Source organism: Polypterus senegalus, chromosome 6 (genome assembly GCF_016835505.1).
Source record: "Polypterus senegalus isolate Bchr_013 chromosome 6, ASM1683550v1, whole genome shotgun sequence".
Classification (NCBI taxonomy): Eukaryota; Metazoa; Chordata; class Cladistia; order Polypteriformes; family Polypteridae; genus Polypterus; species Polypterus senegalus.
Window position 1 is genome coordinate 145595490 of NC_053159.1, and position 27535 is coordinate 145623024.

Below are 27535 nucleotides of genomic sequence, written 5' to 3' on the forward strand. Positions count from 1 at the left end.
CCAAGTCATACCCAGCCAGTTTAGACTTACCAGGTAATCTGAAAAGCATAGTATCTATACTAATAAAAGGCAAAGCCCTCACTCACTCACTCACTCACTCACTCACTCACTCATCACTAATTCTCCAACTTCCCGTGTGGGTGGAAGGCTGAAATTTGGCAGGTTCCTTCCTTACAGCTTCCTTACAAAAGTTGGGCAGGTTTTATATCGAAATTCTACGTGTAATGGTCATAACTGGAAGCTGTTTTTCTCCATTTACTGTAATGGAGATGAGCTTGAACGCCGTGGGGGCGGAGTTTCGTGTGACATCATCACGCCTCCCACATAATCACGCAGTACATAGAAAACCAGGAAGACCTCAAAAGCGCTGAAGAAAACATGCATTATATAATTGAGAAGGCAGCGAAACAATAAGAAGCGAGCGAGTGACATATACAACCATATTCATGAGTTCTGCTACTTCGGAAACAAAGCACGATGTAAACCTACACTTTAAATTAAGTTCATAGACAGGTTGCCGCTGGCGTTTGTAATTTAGTGCCTGCCCATATAAGGCCGTCCGTCAGCGGCAATCCAATAGCAAACTCCCACTAAATATTCACGGGTGAAGGACTGTGTTTATGGAGAGGAAGATGAGATGGTCAGGGTGGTGTTTGACACAAAGTCAGTGAAACTGCGAGAGAAAGTTTTAAGTGCCAGGACTAAGGTAACATTAAATACAGCCATGGACATAGCACGAGATGGCACCAGCACAGCTGGGAACCTTCGATGCATGTACACCGAGGCTCACGTGAACTGGCGCGGTACAGATAAAAGGCAACAGTTCCAAAGAGCACTGAACAAAAACCGAATTACACAATTGAAAAGGCAGCAAAAAATATGAAGTGTCTGATAAGCATATTCATAAATCCAGCTACTGCGGAAACAAAGCACACGGTGGAAAAAGTCAATGTCCCGCTAAAGGAAGACAGTGTAAAAAACCCGTGCATGCAGTGTGTCAGGTCTCAGATAAAGAAGAAGATGAGCTGTTTATTGATGCAGTAAGAAACAAATCGATGAAAGAAACCTGTCATCTTTACAACGATTGACAAACACGGAATGTAACTTGAACACAACACATCCTACAAATACGAACCTGATTGAAAGAAATAATGATAATCAAATCCTTGATGACAGCAACACTCAGTAACACTCACAAAACAAATACTGTATATTGACAGTCATGTTACGTTATTTTTAAAATGTTCCCTTTTCTTTTCTAGCTTTTTAACACACTACTTCTCCTGCGATACGCGGGTATATATATATGTATATATATATACCCGATCTACATACTCGAATAATGGATACTTTATTCGCCATCAATGATTGTTTTGGTAAAGCCATACTCAGTGTATTCATTAGATGAACGGTAAAAAAGTAAGAGCGAGGGGAGGATGACTTATTGAGGCATGCAGTGCGCGTCAACTCTATCTGAATTGCGAGATCACATTTCAAAAAATATATCTTTTCAAGTTCTATTCAGTCTATATTTGTCAAACTCAAGGGCCACGGGCCACATCCGCCCGGCGTAATTATATCCGCCCGAGATCATTTTATATACTGTATTATTGTTATTAATGGCCCAGGTATATGAAGCGCTGGTAACACAATAAACTACAGATCCCATAATGCAGCGCTTCAGCTGCCTTGCGAATACTTACGCGTTAATCAAGTCTAGCTTATGATGCTGCAAGTTATTGCGAAGCTAGCTCACACGATGCTGAGAGAAAAGTTGATTCTGAAAATAGAGCCTTTAAAACGCGATGGGAGGCTGAGTATATGTTTACTGAACCCGTGTGTCTCATTTGTGGAGCTAATGTGGCTGTAATTACAGAATTTAATCTAAGACGGCACTATGAGACAAAACATCAGGGTAACCTGAATGCAATGCAGAAGATACAGAAAGCAGAATAATTAAATAAGAATCTGACACTTCAGCGGACGTTTTACCGTGCACAATCACAAAGTGATTTCAAGTGAAGCTGCTTTTATGGGAGACACAAATGCACCAGTGCACCTTGCCCCACTTTCCCTGTTGCCAAGTAATGTTAAACCAAGTCGTCACTACGGTGTTCCCAAATCGCACTTTGCTGATAAACTGAGCGCACTGAGTTTGCACGGCGCTTTGGTGACTTTGAAGAACAAAAAGTCCGTCTACATGCGGCTCGAACCTTGTGCATGTTTGGTAGCACATATCTGTGTGAGAAGCTCTTCTCAGTGATAAAGACTAACAAAACAGCACACAGGAGTCGCCTCACTGATGAGCACCTGCAATCCATCCTGAGAATCTCCACAACACAGAACCTCACACCAAACATAAACGAATTTGTTGCCAAAAAGATGCCAGGCGTCCAGCTCTAAAATGACATATGAGCAAAGACAACTGAATGATTTGATTTGTTATTGCTGAAAGGAACACATTTTATTTATATTTCCAGGTTTTGTTATGCAGCATGTTCATATTTGAATTTGTATAATTTTGACAGGATATATTTTTATGGAGAGCAAAATCTTTTGGGATATTTAAAATCTAAGTTTATTTTTATATAAAATTACATAAGAGTAAAGAAATTTGAATGTTTGTTCTTTTAATGTTTACTTTATTTCTAACTTGTATAATTTAGACAGGATATATTTTTATGGAGAGCAAAATATTATAAGTTGTTTAAGGTTTGAGTTGATTTATTCAGGAATAATATTCCTGTCTGTTTTTACCATTCCTACCAAAGATATTTCTGTCGACTAAATAAAAATTCCTTCTATTTAAAATTTAAATAGAACTTGAACAAATACGATAGTTCATAATATCCACGCAGACTTGCACGTAAGAGAGGAGTTATCCATTTTAACAAGCAGCGTATTGCACTGATACGAAATAGCTGTGTGTGTATATATGTAGATATGTATGTATATGTATATATATGTTTATATATGTGTGTGTGTATGTATATATATATATGTATTTGTGTGTATATATGTGTGTGTATGTATATGTATGTATGTGTATATATGTAGATATATATATGTATGTATATATGTGTATATGTATAGATATGTATATATATATATATGTTTATGTGTGTGTGTGTAAATATATATATATATATATATATGACAACAACACTCATCACTCACAACAGTGACAAAACAATTACATTGACAATCATGTTACGTTATTTTCAAAATGTTTCCTTTTCTTTTTCATTGCTTCTTTAACACACTACTTCTCCGCTGCGAAGCGCGGGTATTTTGCTAGTTAAAAAATAAATGTATAAAAACAAACAGAAACAGAGGGAGCATGCAAACTGCTGAAGTAGCAAGCTTCACTCTTCTTTGGTATAACAAACAAATATCTTTATTAAGTACAAAAAAAAAAAAACTGCTAGCAAGGAAAACAGGATAATAATAATACACCAATACAAACCAGATTATAACCATATGCAAATTAAGCATTCTGAGTTATAGCCAATCGCTTTACTTCCAATAACATCATAATTATAAGATCAGTAACAGTCTCTAGCAAGGGTTAACTACAGTTCATCATTCTTAGTCATTGTTTTTCAGTTTGTGCAGTCTTAGGCCGGAGTTATACTTCACGCGATGCAATGCATGCTGCGGCGGACGCTCCTGCTACACAAACGTTGTAGTGTTCATACTTGCGCGCGTACCTTATGTAAATTTGGAGGAATCCACCAGGTGGCAGTGCGAGATATTATCATGGTGAGAACATGTTCGGCTTCTCTGTGTTGTGAATTGCCTAGAACACTCATTAAATTCTGATGACACCTTACCGCAATATCTCTGAAAATTATGTTTATTGATTAAATCCATCAATCCAGGGATGTGTCCATTCCAGGATACAAGCAGGAAATACGCGTGGCAGCCATGATGCAGGCACGTACGCATTCTGAGCGTGGCCCTTAGGTCAAAAGTGCAGTGTAGAACAGCAGAGTCTTTTAGCTTGAGGTGGATTTTGAGATTCTTGACACACGCCATTATTATACAAATAATACAGCACAAATAAAGGCACAAATTTCCTCTCAGACAGTGACCAGCATAGGATTTTAATCCAGCAGCTATGAGCATGTGCATTAACCACTTCAACCAGCAATAATTAAACTTGATATCAGCCTTACATTCAAATAGTATATCTGCAAATTACATACAGGAAAATGAAAAAAATGAAATAAAATGTATTAAACAACTTAATATTACACAATTTTCAGGAGAATACTGACAGATTCAACACCTTTGCCAAGCAAACAGGCCTCAACATCAGTGCCTCTAAAACACAAGCGATGTGCATAAATACCAATCCTAGTGCACCTATCACAGTAAATGATGCTCCATTCAAATGTGTTGAGGAGTTTACATACAGTATCTTGGCAGCCTTTTTAGTAAGGCCAATGCAACACAAAAAGACATCCGAGCAAGACTTGGAGAAGCATGCACTGCATTTGCAAGACTTTGGGCCCTTCTGGAAGTCCAAATAGTATAGCCTGAGTACAACGGTCAGACTTTATAACGGCAATGTCAAACCTGTTCTTTTATATGGCTCTGAATGCTGGCGTATTGTAAACAGAGACATGCATAAGATGGACGCTCTCCACAATGGATGTCTCAGGAAGATCTGTCATATCTTCTGGCCTGAGAAGATCTCTAATGAAGACCATGACAAGAAAACTAAGAGCCAGATCAAGCGCAGACACTTAAGATGGCTTGGCTACATCCTCAGAATGGACCAGAATCGTATAACTAAGGTTTCTCTGAGATGGACACCACCTGGGAAGCACAAACAAGGCCAGCGTAAAACAATCTCATGGCCAACTGTGATAAATGAGCTGAATGACATAGACCTAACATGGGGTGAAGCAAAACATGTAGCTCAAGACAGGACCAGATGATGGCAAATCGTCAATGCCTTATGTGCCTTTCGGCACAAAGAGGATTAATCTAATTTAAGTTAATATGTGAAAATATTTTTTATACAAATAGTTCAAAATAACCTTTTAAAATATAGCATTAGGCTGTAAATTGCACAAATAAAAATAATTTACTTCATCTTCTAAACGATAAAGAATAAAATTATCTCCACCCTGTCAATGCAACCATACAAATCAAAGGCTGATTCCTTTATACAAAGTAACTTACACCATTTGAGATATAATTGTTTACATTTTGTTCTTCCAATTGTGAGAACAGACAGGTCTCGTACATGGTCTCACATTGTCAATAGTGGGATTTAAATCCTAAACCTCTGGGTTTGAGATCCAAAGTCCAATGCCTTAAACACTACAACACACGGCCTTCTGTATACACTCTTAAAAATAATGGTTCTTTAATGGCACTTTATGGTTCTTTACTGGGTTGTGTGATTTCTTGTAGAACCTTTACTTGACAAAGCATTATTCTATTCTGTGTCAGGTTCTTTGCACATGAAGTTGGTTCTTTGTGCTTTGTAAAACATCCTAATACTTAGAAAAACAAACTGAAATCTTTAATGTATGGTAGGCTACATGGCAGAACACTAACAAATTAAGAAAACCTGGACTTAGCCTGTGTTATTACATGCAGCCAGACTCCTTTTAAAGTTATGAATTATTAGTATTTCACAAATCTGTTACCACCCATTCATGCGTATTTAATGTAATGGAGCCTATTACAGATCTAAACCAATAGAGTGGTTCTTTCTGGAACTTTCATGCAGATGGGTCTTTTGGGAACCAAAAATGGTTCCTCTGTGGCATCATCTCCCCAAAGATCCCCTCTGGCACTTTTATTTTTAAGAGTGTAGACTGCTATTATATACTGCAGGCAGAAACACAGATTACAGTTTTACAGAGTTCTTAAATTTCATGAATTTGTTTGAACATTTCCTTTTTTTTCTTTGATTATTCTACATAGTGCAACTTTGTGAGCTGTCATGAATTCATAATCACCCATTTTTGTTTATGCACACCCCAGTCAATGGTGCTGGCAATTTTTTTTCTTAATGTGCTTAAATTGTTAAGGAACTGAACCTTACAGTGTTTAGTCAGACATAAAGGATGTACTCTAGTCCAGTACACGTACAGTATTTATAGATTTCTTTCCTTTTGCAGTCTGAAGGGCACACTTAATGACGCTATATATTAAAAGCACTTAGCAGACTTTATGCTCCTGTTGGCTCCTATTTAACAGTTTTCTCCAGCAGTAATTTTGTGTGGAGCCAGCTCTTGGAAAATCATTAAGGAGTATTTATCCTCTTTCTGAAGATTTGTGCCCTGCACACTCACATCTGTTTTTAGTATCTTATTGTGTATAATGACACTTCATTTTTTGTCTTATATACATTTATAGTTTAAAAATAAATTTATTTATATACAGTAAATGGCCTCCCTTAAGGTGAAGTACTTATAGCTTATCTTTTTTAATCATGCTGTACATGAATAAATATAATGTATGTGCACATTTGGCCAGCCGAGGAAGCATTTCAACCCAAATAAGCAACAATGGTAATGGACAACAAAAAGCAGCATTATATTTATGTATGTACTAAACAAACTATGGTGAAATTCTAAAAGAATGACAAGGACAATTAAAGTGAACACATTAGTACCTGTGATCTTGACATTCCTATGAGAGCAATCCTTGTCATTGAAACTCTGAAAGACCACCTAGGAAAGGCCAAATCAGAGAACAACTTCTTTAACCTCTCATCAGTTAATTAAGATCCCACCCAATACAAAGATTCAGTGGCTGCAGGCATGAAGGAGCTAGTAGAGTAAAAATAAATAGCTAGGCTAGTTTTGATCTTTCAATATATGCCTTGAAAAATTCAAGGTAAGAGAAGGGTGGAACTTATCCTGGAAGCACCAGGAATAAGCCAGGAATCAACCCCAGATATGGTGCAAGTCCATCACAGGATCCCCTCACACAGATCCCAAACTCACACTCACACACGCTATAATATGCAGATACACTGACACACACAACTTTGGGCATACCAGTGGAAAACGGAAGAACCCAAATCAAAATACAAAACTGTAATCTCCACACTGACCGTGAGTAGCCATGCAAATCAGAACTGGGATATTTGAAAAACTTTGTCTTACACAGAGAGCTTAGTTATTCTTATTTTTTTCCATATTACTTTTTTAAACTATTGTCTTATTTACTGCATTTTTTAAACTTTTTAATTTATTTACAGTATGTTGTTTGCTTACTCATTTATATCCTGCTACACTTATCTATAAACTGTATTTATTTTTTCATATTTCTTATGGGGACTGTTTAATATTATACCCTAGGGTTTTGGGGTTTTTTTTGCTTCTGGACTGCACTATTGTAAGATGTCTCTTTTTTTTCTCCTCCCTAAGGGGAATGTTTGACATCATACCCCAGGTTCATTGTATCCTAACTATACAACTTATCCTAAATGGGACTTTTAACATCATATCATAGGTTTATTGTATTTGGACTGTACTTTCATATGCTATCTCAATTTTAATTTTAATCCTTTTTATACCTCAGCTGGTGGTTTTTTTTTTGCTTTAGATGTGCTTTATGTCTTAGCATGTCAGAGGACTGGGACTTCATGAAGTGTGGCACAGCCTCACTTGGGGAGGCAATTTAGGGGAGGGTTGGGGGCAGTAGTAGAGAGAAAGAAAGTAAGCTATTCCTTATATATACTTTTTGCCCAAACAACTGTGTTGACCTAATAATAGGCTCCTTAGCAATAATAATTGGCAATAATATGAATTCAAGGTCACAGCTATTGTATAAAACAATGTACTACCTCTACTTAAGATTATAAAATCTCAAAAGTTCAGAAGTAGTATCTCTCTGACCAAACAGTGAACTTTGTTAGCTGGAATGTTAAAGGTCTCAATCACACTCTAAAGAGAAAAAGTATTCTTTCACCTATCAGGGCTAAATGCCAAGATTGTAATTTTATAGGAGATTCACTTATTAAATAAGGACTGATTTCGTTTGCAAAGACATTAGACTGGCCAAATCCTTCACTCCAGCTATACAAAAGAAAACAAGAGATATGGTAATCTTAACATACAAAACAATTTTTGTGTAGCATTTGACATAGTATCTGATAATGCAGTGCAATATGTTATGGTTATGGGTACTCTATTTAAACCTAAAATATTGTAAGTACAAAGTATTTGTATCTATTCCTAATATGAACATTCATAAAATTATAATAGCTAGATACTTTAATTGTGTTTTAAATCCAGACCTGGATAGGTCTTCAACCACAATGAGGAAAACATCTAATAGTGCAAAAATAAATATACAGCTTGCAATGGATCGTAATTTATCAGACACATATAGATTCTGAAGTCCAAACTCAAGAGCATAATCCTTCTTCTCATCAGTACTTAATTGTTACTCAAGATTCAACTATTTCTTCATAGACAATAATCTTTTGCCCACTATCAAATCTTGTACAACACTATTGTTATCTCTAACCACACCCCTGTGATCATGGATCTTAAATCACTGTGCCTTACACCAGGGGTGTCGAACTCCAGGCCTGGAGGGCTACAGTGGCTGCAGGTTTTCATTGTAACCCTTTTCCTAATCAGTGACCAGGATTCAATGCTAATTAACTCCCTTTCCCTTCATTGTAATAGCCCTGTTTTTAAGGATTCAGTCCTCTGAATTGATTCATTTCTTCATTAAGTGGCCGCAAAACAGAAATGAGATGTGAAATGAGTCAAAAGATGACACACTAAACAGACATCAAATTCCAACCAATTTCAGTCCAACCAGTTTCTTAATGAGAAGCCAGTTCTTGCTGTTAATTAAACCCGTTATTTAATTCCATGGCTTGTTGATGCTCTCATTCTGCCATAGCATACATTTCCAAAACTGTTTGTCTGTTTTTTCTAAGAACATCGTCAAAATGTTTGAGTGACCTGAGAGATTAACCTTACAGAGACCCTGACCTTTCTTTATTTTCAGACTAGCAAACCTCGTGCGCTTCGCTGCAGTCGCTGTATTTGGAATAATTATATACCTACATGCGACTTATAGAGCTTCTTTATATACAACATTTTTGGTTTGTCCTCCTGGAGCCAAAATATATAAATTTTCTCTGTGACTAATTCGTGAACATGCTACATAAAAAATAGAAACGGGAAAAACGGCAACACCGCCGGGAACAACAGTAAAAGAGATAAAGTAAAAGTCTACTAAACACTAAAGTACAAAAACGAAGTAGAAAGTAACAGTAAACTGCAACACCGCCAGGAACACCGGCACACCGCGAGTACTAAACACAAAGAAACACTAAATAGAAACACTAAAGGAAAAAATAATATTCAGTAAGTACTGCGTCTAGTAAACAGTACATCAGTAAAGGAGAGAAGACTAAACACTAAGGAGAAAGAACGGTAAGACCGCGTCAGCTGCAGAGCTCAGCTCGGAGCGAAATGAAGTGAATGAAATGACGTAAATGGGAGGGGAGATGATCACGTGACTCCCTCACCCTCCCTCCACAAACACACAAACACAGTCTCTTGGATCCCAACTCTCCTTTATATGTATAGATATCGTGTAATGGGCACAGGTAAGCTGGTCATGTGGCGGCTTGTTTTGTGTCTCATTATTGTTTGGCTGCTAATTAAAGAAAAAGAGACAACTAAGTGACCTGAGTGAAGTGAATTAAAACTAAAGAAAAGGAAGTTAATTAACAGCCAAAAATTGTCACTAATGAAGAAGATGGTTAGAATGAAAACCTGCAGCCACTGCGGCCCTCCAGGACTGGAGTTTGACACCCATGCCCTACACACTCATCTCGTAGCTGGAGTCTTAGCCCCCCATCATTAGCTGATGAGCATTGTACAGCAATGCTGAGTAAATTGATTATTTTTTAGAGACAAATGCATTCTCAGAGGTCAATGCAGGAATACTCTGGGAAACACAGAAGGCCTTTTTAATAGGACAGATTATTTTATATCTCCCCTACAAAAATAAATCAGAAACCAAGAAGGCGTTCAAGTTAATTACTGCAATTACCAGGATTGATTAAGAATATGCCAGGTCTCCAAATGAGGAATTTTTATAGGCAAAGTCAGGTTCAGCAATCAAAATTTAACCCCTTGACAACAAAATAAATTGAATAGCTCATCTTTATATTGTGACCTTGTTACTATGAACACAGAGATAATGCTAATAAGATTGTAACTCAACAAATCCACAAGAAGGAAGTTTACCACACAATCACAGAAATTGCCAACACAGATGGAGATAAAATTAATGACCATAAAAATACATCTCGCACATTTATGGAGTAATGTGAGTCCTTATATTCTACTCAGTTTAAGGAACATAATATATAATCTAATGCACTTTTTGGTGCATTACAAATACCACAGCTAGATACTCATAGCGCAGAAGACCTGGACAAACCTCTGACAGTCTCAGAATTATTGGATGCTATAAACTCACTCCAAACCGGTAAAGCAGAAGGCCCTGATGGCTACCCAGTAGAATTTTATAAAAAAATTTCAAATAAGTTATCTTCACTACTATTAGTAAGTTTACAGAGGCCAGAGACAACAAAACCTTACCCCAAACCTTTAATCAAGCATTAATTACTGTCTTTCCAAAGAAAATTCAAGGGTTTATTACAATGTGCATCACATAGACCAATTTCACTTTTGAATAACAATGTGAAGATAAGGCTCTAGCTAGAAGGATTGAGAAACTGCTTCCCTCTTCATTATCACAAGACCAATCTGGATTTATTAATGGGAGATACTTAGCTTCTATTCTTCAATGTTTATTTAATGCAAAGTACTCACCTATTAAATGTAACACACCAGAAATCATTTTATCTTTAGATGCAAAAAAGGCATTTGATATGGTTGAATGGGACTACCTATTCACCACATTGCACAAATTTAAGTTTGACACAAACATATGTGCATGGACAAAATTACTTTGTACTAGTCCAGAAGCCTCAGTCTGTATCAAAAACATTATTTCAAACTACTTCGAACTAGAATATGGTACTACAACAAGGATGCCTCCTATCACCATTGCTCTCTGAACCAGTAGTCCTTAATGCACTAGCAGAATTTCAAAATATATCCGGACTTAAATGAACCTGTACTAAAGTGAACTTTTTCCATTGAACTCTCTTGCACACAGTATTAGACTGGAAATATTTCCATTAATTTTAGTGGATCAGTTTAAATACTTTAGGGGCAAACATCCATCCATCCATCCATTTTCTAACCCGCTGAATCCGAATACAGGGTCACGGGGGTCTGCTGGAGCCAATCCCAGCCAACACAGGGCACAAGGCAGGAACCAATCCTGGGCAGGGTGCCAACCCACCGCAGGACACACACAAACACACCCTAGGGCCAACTTAGAAACGCCAGTCCACCTAACCTGCATGTCTTTGGATTGTGGGAGGAAACCGGAGCGCCCGGAGGAAACCCACGCAGACACGGGAGAACATGCAAACTCCACGCAGGGAGGACCCAGGAAGCGAACCCGGGTCTCCTAACTGCGAGGCAGCAGCGCTACCACTGTGCCACCGTGCCGCCCTGGGGCAAACATCACAAGTAAATATAAAAATATTTTTCAACAAAATTTTGCTATTTTCATGGAAAAAAATTAAACAAAATGTGAACAGCTGGTCTACCCTCCATCTTACACTAGCAGAGAGAATCAATACTGTCAGCAATTAGTTCTTTACAAAATTAGACTCAACTATAATCACATTTATTAGGAATTCAAAACATCCACAGGGCATCTCTACAATGATCTAAAGTGAAGGGGGCATGGCAGTACCCAACTTTCTATTCAACACAAATTGATGAACATATACAAGCCTGGACTGCAACAGAAACAAAATCTTGCTGTACCTCTTTAACTGCTCTGTTCTATGCCACAGTAAATTATCATCAGTTTACTAATAATCCAATTGTCCTTCAATCAAGAATGTGGAACCAATGCAGGAAGCACTTTAAGACAGAGTAGCTTTTTTTCTGTTGCACCACTACATGATAATTTAATTTTTCCATCATCTCAAACCTACACAGTATTTAACCTTTGAAAATCATTTGCAATTAAAACACTTTGAGACTTGCATACAGATACTGTCTTTGTATCTTACAAACAATTATGCTTCAAAGTTAACCTCCCATCAACCCAATTTTTCCACTACTTTCAAATCAGAAAGTTTGTTAAAAGAAACTTGCTTAATTTTCATTTTATTTCTCCCAATTCTACTCCAGGGGAAATATTGACCAGTCTTGAAGACTCAGACAGCATCTCAACAATATATACATTATTTTAAAGCCCCTTCCTTTCAAAGTTCCCAGGGTACAAAGGGGATAGGAGCTCTCACTTATTATCTCAGATAAGGAGTGGACGGCAGCCATGCCTAGAATACATTCTACCTCCATATGCCCAAATCATTCAATCACGCAAGTTACATTTTTTTATCCAGCACATTTATAGCAGTTAAAATTGTCTAAAATGTATCCAGGGCAAGATCCAACCTGGGAATGTTGCAATCAAGCTCCAGCCTCACGAGGGCACATGTTTAGGACGTGCACCACATTAACATCATTCTTGTCAAAATTTTTTGAGTGCCTATCAGAGAGTCTTGGTGTCACAATCACTCCTAAACTATTAACAGCTGTGTTTGGTGTACTCCATGATGGCTTTAAAGTGTAGAAGTACAAATTGATTATAAAATTGATTATAATTGTCTACACCACAATATTAGCATGCAAACTTATCTTGCTCAACTGGAAAAGTTGCCCCCAGCCCACCTGTTATAAGTCAGTGGATAACTGATGTTCTGTATTATTTGAAATTGGAAAAAAAAATTCTCATTTAGAAGATCTGTTCAAAACTTTTTTAAAAGATGGCAAGACCTAATTAATAAAATTTTAGATTAAGCATTTATATCGGGGGAAATGGTATTCTCCCTTTTCAGTTGTTAGAATTGTTCTTATTGTTAGCTCTCTACTCATTCTCTCAGATGGGGGTTTATTTTAAGTTTGTTGAGTCTGACTCAGCTGTATGTAATGCTGCTTCCTTTGTTGTTAAAGTAAGCCTTGATTGTATGGAATGTTAACTTTTAAATAAAATCTATAAACAACAAAAATACTGTATTTGAACATCACCACAACTTTGATGCTCTTGCATATATATGGAAGTGCGGTCCACAAATCAATACAAAGAGCCGATGTTTGCAAAATCATTTTTCCATAAGGCTTACAGTACGTTTTTCCATTGGGCATAGCTGGTTTACCTGCAAAATATCTGCCTGATTCTGAAACATTTAGAGGTTGCGCCATTTTGAAACTATATTTTGTACTGTTACTGCGTATGTACTCTTGCATGGGGTGCTTAACTGGCTAAGTGATTAGTAAACACAAAAAAAGAAATATAAACATTCTAGTACTAAGGTAAAGCTCCCAGAAGAATGTAGTAGTTAGTGGCATTATCCAGAATTTCTAGTAGTGATTAGGTGGTTCAAAAACACTCTACAGGGTGGGCCATTTATATGGATACACCTTAATAAAATGGGAATGGTTGGTGATATTAACTTCCTGTTTGTGGCACATTAGTATATGTGAGGAGGGAAACTTTTCAAGATGGGTGGTGACCATGGTGGCCATTTTGAAGTCGGCCATTTTGGATCTAACTTTTGTTTTTTCAATAGGAAGAGGGTCATTTGACACATCAAACTTATTGGGAATTTCATAAGAAAAACACTGGTGTGCTTGGTGTTAACGTAACTTTATTCTTTCATGAGTTATTTACAAGTTTCTCTTTGTTTACAGCCATTGACATGTCACAGAGGTTAACACGTGAGGAGCGGATAGAAATTGTGTTGATGTCTGGTGAACGCAGTAACCGGGTGATTGCAGCAGATTTCAATGCAAGACACCCTACGAGAGCACCAACCTCCCATGCTACAGTTAGCAAACAGCTTGCTAAGTTTCGTGAAACTGGTTCAGTGTTGGATTTGCCAAAATGTGGACGCATGAAAACTGTCACTAATGAAGAAACATCAGTGGCTGTCCTAGCTTCATTCAGCAAGAGCCCACAGCGTAGCACTCGCCACATGTCACTGGAGAGTGGCATTAGTCGAACATCCCTTCAGCGGATATTAGCTACTCACAAATGACACCCTTACAAACTCCAGCTACTGCAGCATCTCAACGAGGATGACCCAGATCGGTGCACTGAATTTGCAGAATGGGCAAAACAAAAATTGGAACAGGACCCTCAGTTTACGCAGAAGATTTTGTTCAGTGATGAGGCAAACTTTTATGTGAAGTTAACTAACAAAACCACCGCTATTGGTCTGACACTAACCCACATTGGATAGATCCCTCCAAGACTATTGGAACAAAAAAATTGATGGTATGGTGTGGTATATGGGGTACAGAGATAGTGGGGTCATTCTTCATCAATGAAAACCTCAAGGCCACTGGATATGCGAAATTGCTACATGATGATGTGTTTCCCTCTTTATGCACTGAAGCTGGCACGTTCCCTGAGTTTTTCCAGCAAGATGGTGCACCACCACATTATGGGTGTCAGGTCCGAGCATTCCTAGATGAACAGTTTCCTGGAAAGTGGATTGGTCGTGGGCCAGTTGAATGGCCCCCAAGGTCTCCCAATCTGACCCCCTTAGACTTTTATCTTTGGGGTCATCTGAAGGTAATTGTCTATGCTGTGAAGATACGAGATGTGCAGCACCTGAAACTACGGATACTGGAAGCCTGTGCTAGCATTTCTCCTGCAGTGTTGCTATCAGTGTGTGAAGAGTGGGAGAAGAGGGTTGCATTGACAATCCAACACAATGGGCAGCACATTGAACACCTTATAAGTGGTCAGAAACTTGTAAATAACTCATGAAAGAATAAAGTTACGTTAAAACCAAGCACACCATTGTTTTTCTTGTGAAATTCCCAATAAGTCTGATGTGTCACATGACCCTCTTCCTATTGAAAAAACAAAAGTTAGATCCAAAATGGCCGACTTCAAAATGGCCACCATGGTCACCACCCATCTTGAAAAGTTTCCCCCCTCACATATACTAATGTGCCACAAACAGGAAGTTAATATCACCAATCATTCCCATTTTAATAAGGTGTATCCATATAAATGGCCAACCCTGTAGTAGTTAGTTAGTCCATTTTTTTTTTTTTTTTTGGGGTGATAGAGTCTCAAGAGACACAAAGGAAAAGATGGTGCAAAGCCTGCCATGGCCACTGTTACCAGATTTATGTTGATGTCTTGGGCTGACTAACAAATCTGAGCAGCTGAAGTTAAAGGATCTGGGGCTTCATGCATATTGCTGTGTGTAGAATTTACACTATAACATGACGTAAGCACAAAAGTCGAAATGTGCTTACGCACAGAAAAATCCAGATGCAGGAATCTGTGTGTTCGCCAACTTCCGTGTTCTTCCGCTACATAAATTCTGGTCAGCGTGCTGTCCTGCCCCAACTCCTCCCAGAATTACGCCTCTTTGAAAATGCAAATCAATATAAATCACCCTTAAGCTCAGCCTTCTGTGAAAAGACAATGGGAAAAGCACGGAGGTAAATAGAAGAATTTCAGCGAATACCAAGTGGAGGCAAAGGAAAAACATACTATTTGTTGATTTAAACAGTGGTATAATCAACAAAAGGAAGTTGATCGAGTGACATAGCGTGTCGGAGAAACTCAAAAGCTAAAGTTCACAAAGTCGCACAGTGCCAAAATAAAAAAGAAGTTGTCAGATATCAAAGTCGCCATGAAAAGGGAGTCGTAGCCCACCGTCTGAGCTTATTAGGGTACAGACAAAAAAAATAGGCACACAGTGGGAAAAAAGCACGAAATGTCAACTTTAATTTTAAAATTTCTACTTTAATAATGTAGTTTATTTTGTCATTAAAGTAGAACATCATAAACTTCATCTTAAAATCATTTAATTTACTAGTTTCTCAAATCCCATCGTAACTAAAGTAGCAAGTTAAATGCTTTGTTTTGTATTTAATCTTCAATGTGCTCTATGTGTGTGAATCACTACGTGCTTCCATTCTTTCTCCGACAGGACACAGAATCCATTTCATTCATGATATTACAGCTCTCTGAATAATTAAAATACTGAGATATATACGTGATATCATTTTCATGATGATTGGAATGAAAGCATGTTATTAACCATGAAAACACTATGGTGCAGTGATTGTTCATGTCTCACACAAGATGCTGCTGCGCCATGCGCAGCCTTTGGTGAAATAAGTTATTGTAGCAGTACTGTCTCTTTCAAACATACTAATCTCCAATTCCTGTCCTTACTTTTCTTTCCCCAAATACCCAATCGCCACACAATCAGCTCTGTAATAGAAGTTAAGCCATCTGTAAGCTTACAACTACGATTCTTCAAAACTTTTAAGGAACATTGAAATATCTTCATAGTACGTGTTTAATTATTCTAACAATCTATCCCTCCAGTGTCGCGCCAGCCGCAGTAAATATACAGCGCAAGGCAGGGACAATACATGAACTTGCTAGCGGCACCGTGTCCTCACATGTTTAATTATTAACAGTACAGATTATTTAAATGAATTTAAAGTTTTATTTGTATAATATAATCCAACATATTTTTCTGCATTTCATCTTAAAAATTATATTGTCATCATATGTAAATATGCGCTTTATAAAGTGGTGCAGGTTGTGCAATATTATAACTGTAGTGCAAGTTTACAGTGAGGTGATCGTATTTATAAGTACAAACAGTTCTACAAGGAGCAATTGACTGAGTGCATTTATAGTTCTTGGGATGAAACTGTTTCTGAACCGCAAGGTCCGTACAGGAAAGGCTTTGAAATGTTTTGCCGTGGCTGAGACAGCGTGTGCTTGATGCTGTATACCGATAATTCTCTTTCCGATCAGCTGCTGCTGTGATTGCCTACTCAGATACAGTGGTATAAATACTCCGAGTGGTGCAGTGAGAGTAATATGGAAAAAGATGATCCACTGTGGCAACCCTTAAAGGGAGCATCTGAAAGAAGAAAAAGAAGAAGAAGGTGCAGTGAGAGTAACAACACTAAACGTTATAGTATTTGGAATACTATGGCCATTCCCTGAATCATTATATTGTTACAAGTTAATTACAATCAGATGCATTACACTAATAAACAATATGCGGTTAGTTTTAGTGTATTTATAAAACCACGTCAGGAATGTGGTTCTAAAAAATAAAGGGTAATCACACATGAACAGTAACACTGCTTTGCCGCTGGATGCCGGCAGTCCAGTCTGCAAAACCAAGCGGAGAACTTGCGAACGACAGGGTATGAGGTACTGTGGAAAAGTGCGTGGCTTTACGCCAAGTGTAGGTTTTATACATCGTGATTTGAACGTGGAAACGTTCTTACGCAACATTTCTGTGCATACGCAACGTTTATACATGAGGCCCCTGGTGAGAAAAAGAACATAATCCTCCTTTGATGTCCACATGGAAAACGGCAAGGAAAAGTCTCAAGAAACCACCAGAACAGTGTACAGATGATCTAGTGTTTAAGAAATTTTGTGAACTGTTGACAGGTATGACAATAGTGAATGACGCAGCCGAAAGAAGAAAACGTCTTATCAAAAAGTACAGTGACATGCTGACGAAGAACGAGGAATATAAACAGTTTATTCTTTGACCAGTTGCCAACCATTGGAAAAACTTTCCAAATCATCAAAGAAGGTGTTTTGTAGACTTATAAGTGTGGAAGAGTTGTTTGTTGTTCAGTCGAGATGACATAAAAACGTCCAAATTGAGTGCCCGCTTAATTTTATTTAATTTTATTTAAATTGTGTGTTTTTCTTATAAATATATTCAAAAATCAAAACTAGCTTTATGAGGAAATTAAATGTCAGTTTGTTTTTTTTGTATCAGCTTAATATATAGAATGTTGTGACAATGGTACTTGATAAATATCATTTACAGATTGTTCTTTTTTGATAACCCATTATACATTTATCATTATTAATGTACTTTTTATTTTTCATAAGCAGCGCCTAAAACTATAAATATATAGCAGTATCTTGTTTACTTTCAGCACTTCAGAAATATCATCATGGCAAAAATAAGAACCACATAGTATCTGCTGCAGGCATAACAGTACATTTACCAGTAAATCAAAATAATCAACAATAACACATTTACCAAGAAATTCTACAGCAGGCTGAAAACTAATTTAGGATAAAAAGAGAGCAATTAAAATTGATTAAATTTATTTTACATTTAAAATTAGGCTGAAAAATGATTAATTAAGTTGTAACTTTGATAAGACAAGTATCCAGAGGCGTTTCAGGAAACAAAAGAAGAGCCTTCAGTTGCAAAAGACAGATGGAGTGTAATGAACAGATGTAGGAAGACAAGCAAAGAGACTGGAAACCTCAAAGCCCACAGAGCACTTGCTGTGAATAGAGTACCTTGACCTCAGATTTGCTAGAAGGCCTAAAGCAGAGGTTGCTGAAGGGTCAGCAAAAGTATAAAAAAACGCTTATTGAATTGGTATTCAACACATTTATTGCAGTCTTATTTTTTCCTGAAAATTTTCAGCACAATATTATAGAAGTGTTTTCTGAGTCTAATTCTGTGATGAAATAAGTAGGATCAAGCACATCTTTTTCAATGTTGTATTGCATAATTGTACAATTTTCAATAAAATTAATTCTGATATTTATTAATAAATTCTTTTAATGTTACTTTTTATAAGACATGTTTATTTCAAGTTGGGACTCAAGTAGGAAAATGGCAGCATTCAATTCAAATCAGGTTTATTATAATATACACATAGTAAAATAAAATGACATTTGTATGTTTCCTTAGACCGCTGAAAATTTTACAATACAAAAAAAGCAAATAAAAAGTATATGTAGCATACAATGTATGGAAAATATTCAACTATATACTATATCAATTGTCCACCCATCTTCTTAACCCACTTATGCAGGCATGTGGAGCATTTTCCCAGCAATCATCGGGCACAAGGAAGGCAGAACACCTGGACACAGAGCTCCAGTCCTCACACACACACTCAACGGGGTCAGTTTGACAATGCCACCCATCTATCTATCCATTTTCTTGATATTCTCATCCAGGACAGGGTCACAGGATAGCTGGAGCCTATCTCAGCAAGCTTTAGGCCTTTGAGAATGATCAAATATTGATTTAATTTATGTTTTTCTTTTTTCCGCACTTCCTAGGAAGCTTATCAATTATTAAGATTTCTGCTTTAGAGCATTGTTTTAGGAGTTTTGCACAGTACTGTATCTATACTAATAAAAGGCAAAGCCCTCACTCACTCACTCACTCACTCACTGACTGACTCATCACTAATTCTCCAACTTCCCGTATAGGTAGAAGGCTGAAATTTGGCAGGCTAATTACTTACAGCTTACTTACAAAAGTTGGGCAGGTTTCATTTCGAAATTCTACGCGTAATGGTCATAACTAGAAGCTATTTTTCTCCATTTACTGTAATGGAGTTGTTCTCGAAAGTCATGGGGGCGGAGTTTCGTGTGACATCATCACGCCTCCCACGTAATCACGCAGTACGTAGAAAACCAGGAAGAGCTCCAAAAACCGCTGAAGAAAACATACATTATATAATTAAGAAGGCAGCGAAACAATTAGAAGCGAGCGAGTGACATATAAAACCATATTCAGCGGCTCACGTGAACTGCACAGACAAAAAGCAACAGTTCCAAAGAGTGCTGAACAAAAACTGAATTATACTGCTATGCTCAAATAGCCAAACCACACGCCGTGGCGCAATAGTAGAGGCTTTGCCTCTAGCGCCGGCTTCCGAGGTTCGATTCCCGAGAGGGGATGCACTGAGTATGTACGCGCGCTTCCCGATACATTTTAGCCTCGCATCCCCTTGGTTTGAGACGTATGAAAAAATATGTGGTTAACGCAGAAAGACAGATCACCAATTGAAGCTTTATGAATAATGGATACTTTATTCGCGATCAATGATTGTTTTGGTAAAGCCATACTCAGTGTATTCATTAGATGAACGGTAAAAAAGTAAGAGCGAGGGGAGGATGACTTATTGAGGCACGCAGGCAAAACCACAATAGCACGCGGGCTCGATGTACTGTAGTGCGCGTCAACTCGATCTGAATTGTGCGATCACATTTGAAAAAATATATCTTTTCAAGTTCTATTTAGTCCATATGTGTCAAACTCAAGGTCCGCAGGCCACATCCGGCCGCGTGTAATTATATCCGCCCGAGATCATTTTATATATTATTGTTATTAATGGCCCGGGGATATGAAGCGCTGGTAATACAATAAACTACAGATCCCATAATGCAGTGCTTCAATTGCCTTGCTGAACACTTACCGCGTTAATCAAGTCTAGCTTATGATGCTGTAAGTTATTGCAAAGCTAGCCCACACGATGCCGAAGAGAAAAGGTGATTCTGAACATAGAGCCTTTAAAAACCGATGGGAGGCTGAGTATATGTTTACTGACATTGCCGGTAAACCCGTGTGTCTCATTTGTGGAGCTAATGTGGCTGTAATTACAGAATTTAATCTAAGACGGCACTATGAGACAAAACATCAAGATAACCTGAAAGACCTGAATGCAATGCACAAGATACAGAAAGCAGAAGAGTTAAAGAAGAATCTGACACTTCAGCAGACGTTTTTACCCGTGCAAAATCACAAAGTGATTTCAAGTGAAGCTACTTTTATGGGAGACACAAATCTACCAGTGCAACTTGCCTCACTTTCCCTGTTGCCAAGTAATATCGAACCAATTTGGCACAACGGTGTTCCCAAATATGCACTTTGCTGATAAACTGAGCGCACTGCGCACTGAGTTCGCACTGCGCTTTGGTGACTTTGAAGAACAAAAAAAGAATTTTGAGTTGTTTCGCAACCCATTTGCTGTCGATGTGGAAACTGCACCTGTGCAGATTCAGATGGAGGTGATTGAGCTGCAGTGTAATGGCACACTGAAGGCAAAGTACGATACTGCAAGGCCCGCACAGTTTATTCACTCCATTCCCGCAAAAATGCTCCAACTCCATCTACATGCGGCTCGAACCTTGTGCATGTTTGGTAGCACATATCTGTGTGAGAAGCTCTTCTCAGTCATGAAGACTAACAAAACAGCACACAGGAGTCGCCTCACTGATGAGCACCTGCAGTCCATCCTGAGAATCTCCACAACAAAGAACCTCACACCAAACAGAAACGAACTTGTGGCCAAAAAAAGATGCCAGGCTTCCAAATCTGATAAAATGACATAAGAGCAAAGACAACTGAATGATTTGATTTGTTATTGCTAAAAGGAACACATTTTATTTATATTTCCAGGTTTTGTTATGCACCATGTTCATATTTGAATTTGTGTAATTTTGACAGGATATATTTTTATGGGGAGCAAAATCTTTTGGGATATTTAAAATTTAAGTTTATTTTTTATATAAAATTACATAAGAGTAAAGAAATTTGAATGTTTGTTCTTTTAACGTTTACTTTATTTCTAACTTGTATAATTTAGACAGGATATATTTTTATGGAGAGCAAAATATTATAGTTATATAGTTATTTAAGGTTTGAGTTGATTTATTCCGGAATAATATTTTGTCAACTAAATAAAAATTCCTTCTATTTAAAATTTAAATAGAACTTGAACATATACAATAGTTGTGTGTGTGTGTGTGTGTGTGTGTGTGTATATATATATGTAGATATGTATGTATATATATATGTTTATATATATGTGTGTGTATGTATATATGAGGGGCCATTCAGGAAAAAAAGATTGGTTCGTAAATATATACATTGGTTCAGATATATATATCGGTTCGGATACATTGGTTTGAATATATACATTGGTTTTAATACATCCGTTCAGATATATATGTCGGTTCATATATATACATTGGTTGAGATACATCCGTTCAGATATATACATTGGTTTGAATACATCCGTTCAAATATATACATTGGTTGAGATATATATATTGGTTGATATACATTGGTTTAAATATATATATTGGTTAAAATAGATTGGTTTAGATATATACATCGGTTCAGATACATCCGTTCTGATATATATATTGGTTCATATAGATCGGTTCAGATATATACATTGGTAGGGATTTATGGGCAGGCACAACGCGGCCACCCATGTTTAGCATCTCCCTTTTGCTTCATCATTGCTTCAACACTGTTGTAATTATTGTGCACATTTTATACAAGTAGCATACGCCTGTCTGTCGCGTTTTCTTTCGTAAGCCCTATTTGTTGGGGGTCCTCGATTTCAAAGCACTTTTTTTCCTTTTATTATTTAAAACACTCGCACAGATACCCGCCTCTTTGCCTCGCTCCGTCCCGCCCCGGCTCATTGTACCCGCCTCACTCGCTCCCTCTTGTCCCACCCATGACAGATTCTTCTCAAAAGCAGAGTTATCAGAAAGCATTAATCGCAACCACAGTACGTCCCATTTTTTCACCTTATCAGACGCTGGTTTATCATTGGTGGAAAGCCGCCCGGTGATATCTTTTATTCCGTATTGGCAGCATTTCATTAAAGGGCGATCTGCTTCAGCAAGGAACTTAGTCCTGTTTGCTGAAAGGATGTTATGAAGGAAAACACTGGAGTTGCTCTGTTTCTTTAAATGTTGATCAGGGATCAAAATGACCAGAATATTCCCGCATCACAAATAACTGATGTTTAACTATTTTTATAGTAAAACTAACAAAACCACACACAAGCACGTAAACACTCACACTCACAAATCGTGGGTCGCACGTACTACTGATTAAGCGTATCTGTCAAGGACGATTATTTTTTCACCCCATAAAACAGATTCTTCTCAAAAGCTGAGTTACCAGGAAGCATTGATAGCAACCGCAGTACCTCCCATTTTTTCACCTCAACAGACGCTGGTTTATCATTGACCGAAAGCCGCCCGGTGATTTCTGTTATTCCGTATTGGCAGCATTTCATTAAAGGGCGATCTGTTTCAGCAAGGAACTTAGTCCTGTTTGCTGAAAGGATGTTATGGAGGAAAACACTGGAATAGCGCTGTTTCTTCTGAATGTTTATCAGGGACCAGAATGATCAGAATATTCCTGCTTCACAAATAACTGATGTCTGTTTTTATTGGAAAACTGAGAAAACCACACACGCGTACACAACACAAACACTCAAACTCACAAATCGTGTGTCGCACACACTACTGATTAAGTGTATCTGTCACGGAAGATCATTTTTTTCACCCAATAAAACTTTAGTTTGTCAAAGTTAGAAAGCAGCGCGGTGATTTCTATTATTCCTTATTGGCAGCATTTAATTTAAAGATGATTCACGTCAACAAGGTGAAAGAGCCTCTTATTTTGACAGGGCGATCTTTTTTAGGCTTAAGCATTTTGATTGACTTACAAAAGAAAATAGTTATTACTTACCCTCTTTGCTTCAAATTGGCTTTTTAAAAAACATTTTTGAAATAATTTATGACAGGATAAAATAATAAAAAAGTAGTGCTCAAAATTATAATGCGCGTATCTAACAGGAAGAGGTGGTGGTAAGAGTAAGATTGCTGACTCGCAGTTAAATGATCACTGGTTTGTGTCCGGGGGGCTTCCATTCTGTTATTTTATTTATTTATTTTTACAAATTGCTTTGAGTAGTAAGAAAGGCGCTATAAAAACGTAAGGAATTAATAACAATAATAATAATAGTAGTAGTAATATTATTATACGTGTGAATGCACGATCAAATTCAGCCGCTGTGTAGTGGGGTATGAATAGGGACAATACCACGAGTTCATTGAAATAATTACACAGCAAGCTGCACATGCAATGCAAACATAATGTGTATATTATTGAAGTAAAGGTTCATATAAATTAATTATATACAACTTTTAACAAGTTGAGAGATGTCAACTGGTTAAAATGCACGAAATTATACATGTATTGCTTTATAGTCCACACATAGTGTATGTATATTATTAAAATAATGATATAAAATTCCTATAAAATGGTATAGAAACTGCGTCGTAAACTTACAGTATGTTGTGTCAAATTTCTTCAAAGAAGTTTTTAATTATTTTGCTTTAAAAAATCTTACGGCAAACATGTGAACCGTTGAAAATCGCTGATCTTAATCAATTTGTTTTAACACATGCTCCGTGCAAAATGCTGTCATATCTGTTAGTAACCATGCACGCGCAGCGATGTCATGATGTCTGCGTTCTGAGGCTGCAGTGATATTAAACGCTATTGACGTTTTACTGGGGTGGTCTGTGATTGAGGGCGGACAGTAAACTTTGTTAAAATGATATCGAAAAATACCAGTCGTCAGTTGTGTTTTCAGTCGTTTTGGCGTGTTTACTGTTCTGTTACCAAAAAATTCTTCAACGGGGCTCATCAACAAAGAAACGTGGATAGTAAGATTTAGTAAAATATCAGTAATAATAATACATTGCTCGACACCCAGTAACACTTTACAAAGACATTTAAAAGACAGCTCGTTAAAATAAATGTAGCAATCCATTGTCATGCTATAAGTGACAGCTTGCTCTTAAACATTTACACAGGTAGTTTTTCCTGGGAATAAAAAAGGAGAAAAAAATCCACGGGAAATGTTTTGTTGTTGAACTCAAATTTCACCTCCGCCATGTGAGTCATTAAAACTATTGGAATGAAAACGCATGTCTCATCCACTGGTCGGGACGCTCGTTTTCCATGGCTGCTGCAGAGCCGTAAAATGTGTGCCCTCTGACTGCTGATTACAAAATGAACACTGGAGAGGTAAAACTATGTAAAATTGATTTTAAAAGGTCGTATGTATAGTTTTCTATATAATCTTCTCCACTATGTGTCTGCATCCTATCCCCTACAGGGAACACTCATTTCCATGGCTGGAGCAGATCCATGGGCTTGTGTGCACCCTGTCTGCTGCTTTCAAAATGAACCCTGCATAACTAATATTATCTGAAATCCATGGTAAAAGATTGCTGAAAGTCTTCTACATCACTTTCAAGTCTACTGTGTCCCACTGTCCTCTCCACTCACAGGGACACTCACTTCTACAGCTGAGCTTTTGCCTCAGACAATTGTTATTGGATTGGCTGTTTTTTCATTATATTAATATTAATTTATTTATTTATTCATTCAGCCTCTGTTAAAAAAAGAAGCACATTTTCCCTTAGAGGACAAGTAAAGTTCTATCTATCTATCTATCTATCTATCTATCTATCTATCTATCTATCTATCTATCTGAAATATGAGACTTGGAAAAATTAATATTATTTGTCAAATGAAGTACCAAATATCCACTGATACACATTTGTAGGACAAGTCAATTAAAGAGTTCAACAAACAGCAACTGAGATATTAAAACATTTTATTGAATCTGTTCTGAAATTATAGTCTTTTAATTAAAATAATGATTATAATTATCAGAAAACAGCCATTTTAATGTCAGCATAAAACCAGACCAGTAACATCTTTGTGAAATAATTTCAGCAGTTTTATAAATTTCAGAATGTACACCGATAGCACTGGCATGAACTTCCTTACAAGTATCCTTTGTCTCCTAAACTCAACAAATAACTTTCATATTCCTCCTGTTGCCCTGCTTGTCTTTTTTGATAATAGTAAAGGTCATCCCCTTGAAAAAATTATATTCATGCAGCAATTAATAATATGGTTATAACGTAAAACACTTCAAACAAACCTGTAAAATGTACATTTTCTTTGTTTATGTTGACTTCTTCAATGGATCTAACACTTACAACATGGGGCACTACAACACACCTATACAAATATCTTGTAGTATTGTTTTAAATAGCCTTAAAAACTGTTAGTATCTGTCCTCTATCCAAGCCATCCATTTACAAAAGAGATTTACAGGCTTGGGCCAGAAGACAAAAAATGAAACGGAAAGAAATGCCAATCTAGTGCTTGCCACACTGATGCTCGCTCATACTACTGCAATTTAAAAGTGCCACCCAACCTGATGCCAACTCTTTCAGGTGGGTAGTAAAACCCGGAAAATGTATTAATGGATACAGGAAAAAGTTGAAAGACTTATTCTGACAGTGACCATGTTGGGGATTGTTGATCTGTGAAGTGGCAGTAAAAATCAAAAAAAATTTAAAAACCTGATTACAAAATATATCAAGAAACCTCAAAAGGTATATAATGATTAATTTATGAAAACTCCATAGAATGCTTTCTAATACATGTTTTTCCTTCAACAGTCATGCTAATGTCAGAATTTGTGTGTTTTATCACCTATACTTTGTGCACATATTGAAGCTGTTTTATGGAAAACGCAAGCACACGAGTAAATAATTATCAGCGGTTACAATTTAAATGTATATTTGCAGTATATACTGTACTGTATCCTGAAATGCCAAATTAGAAATGAGAGGATGAAAAGCTATTTTTTGCTTAACAAACTGATCACAAAATTTCCTAATCCGTTTGACTTTGTTGGTACCCTAGAGTGGCACATATCTTGGAAGAAGTCCTATCAGGTTTATTTGGATTTTAAAAATCTAAATAATAATAATATCTTACATTTATATAGCATTTTTCTGGCTACTCACAGCGATTTTCATAGACATACTTAAAAAAGACAGTGTAAGCGCTTGATTTTTTTTAAATTAGTGGATGAGTAAGGACATAGTAGACAAAAAAGTGATATAGAAGACTTCCTTCAATCTCTTTAAATAAACTGTGGACAGTTTTGTAATTCTAGTATTAATTTACAAGCAGAAGACGGGGGCACACATTTCTACAGCATAGATCAAGCTGTGGAAATAAGTGTCTCCTCTGCTAGAAGGGATTAAGTGACACACTCGATATGAAGAGGCTATAAAAGACTGTCTGATAGGCTTATTAAAGAAACTGTGCACAATTTTAACTGCCTGGTGTTCATTTTGTAATGGACCACTACAGATGAGGAATGCCACAGGCTACTAAAAGTTTTTAAAATACATTTGATGAGTTTTAATCTCCAATGAAAAACGGTGCACAGAACTCCTATGTGTTTTATAGGATAATTGCACTTGCTGTGAAAATGAGATTCCTCTCCAATGTACAGGGGTGAAAGGGTGGGTTTGATTTCCAATAGTTTTAATGACTCAAATGGCGGAGGTGAAATTTGAGTTCAACAACAAAACATTTCCCGTGGATTTTTTTCTCCTTTTTTATTCCCAGGAAAAACTACCTTTGTAAATGTTTAAGAGCAAGCTGTCACTTATAGCATGACAATGGATTGCTCCATTTATTTTAACGAGCTGTCTTTTAAATGTCTTTGTAAAGTGTTACTGGGTGTCGAGCAACGTATTATTATTACTGATATTTTACTAAATCTTACTATCCACGTTTCTTTGTTGATGAGCCCCGTTGAAGAATTTTTTGGTAACAGAACAGTAAACACGCCAAAACGACTGAAAACACAACTGACGACTGATATTTTTCGAT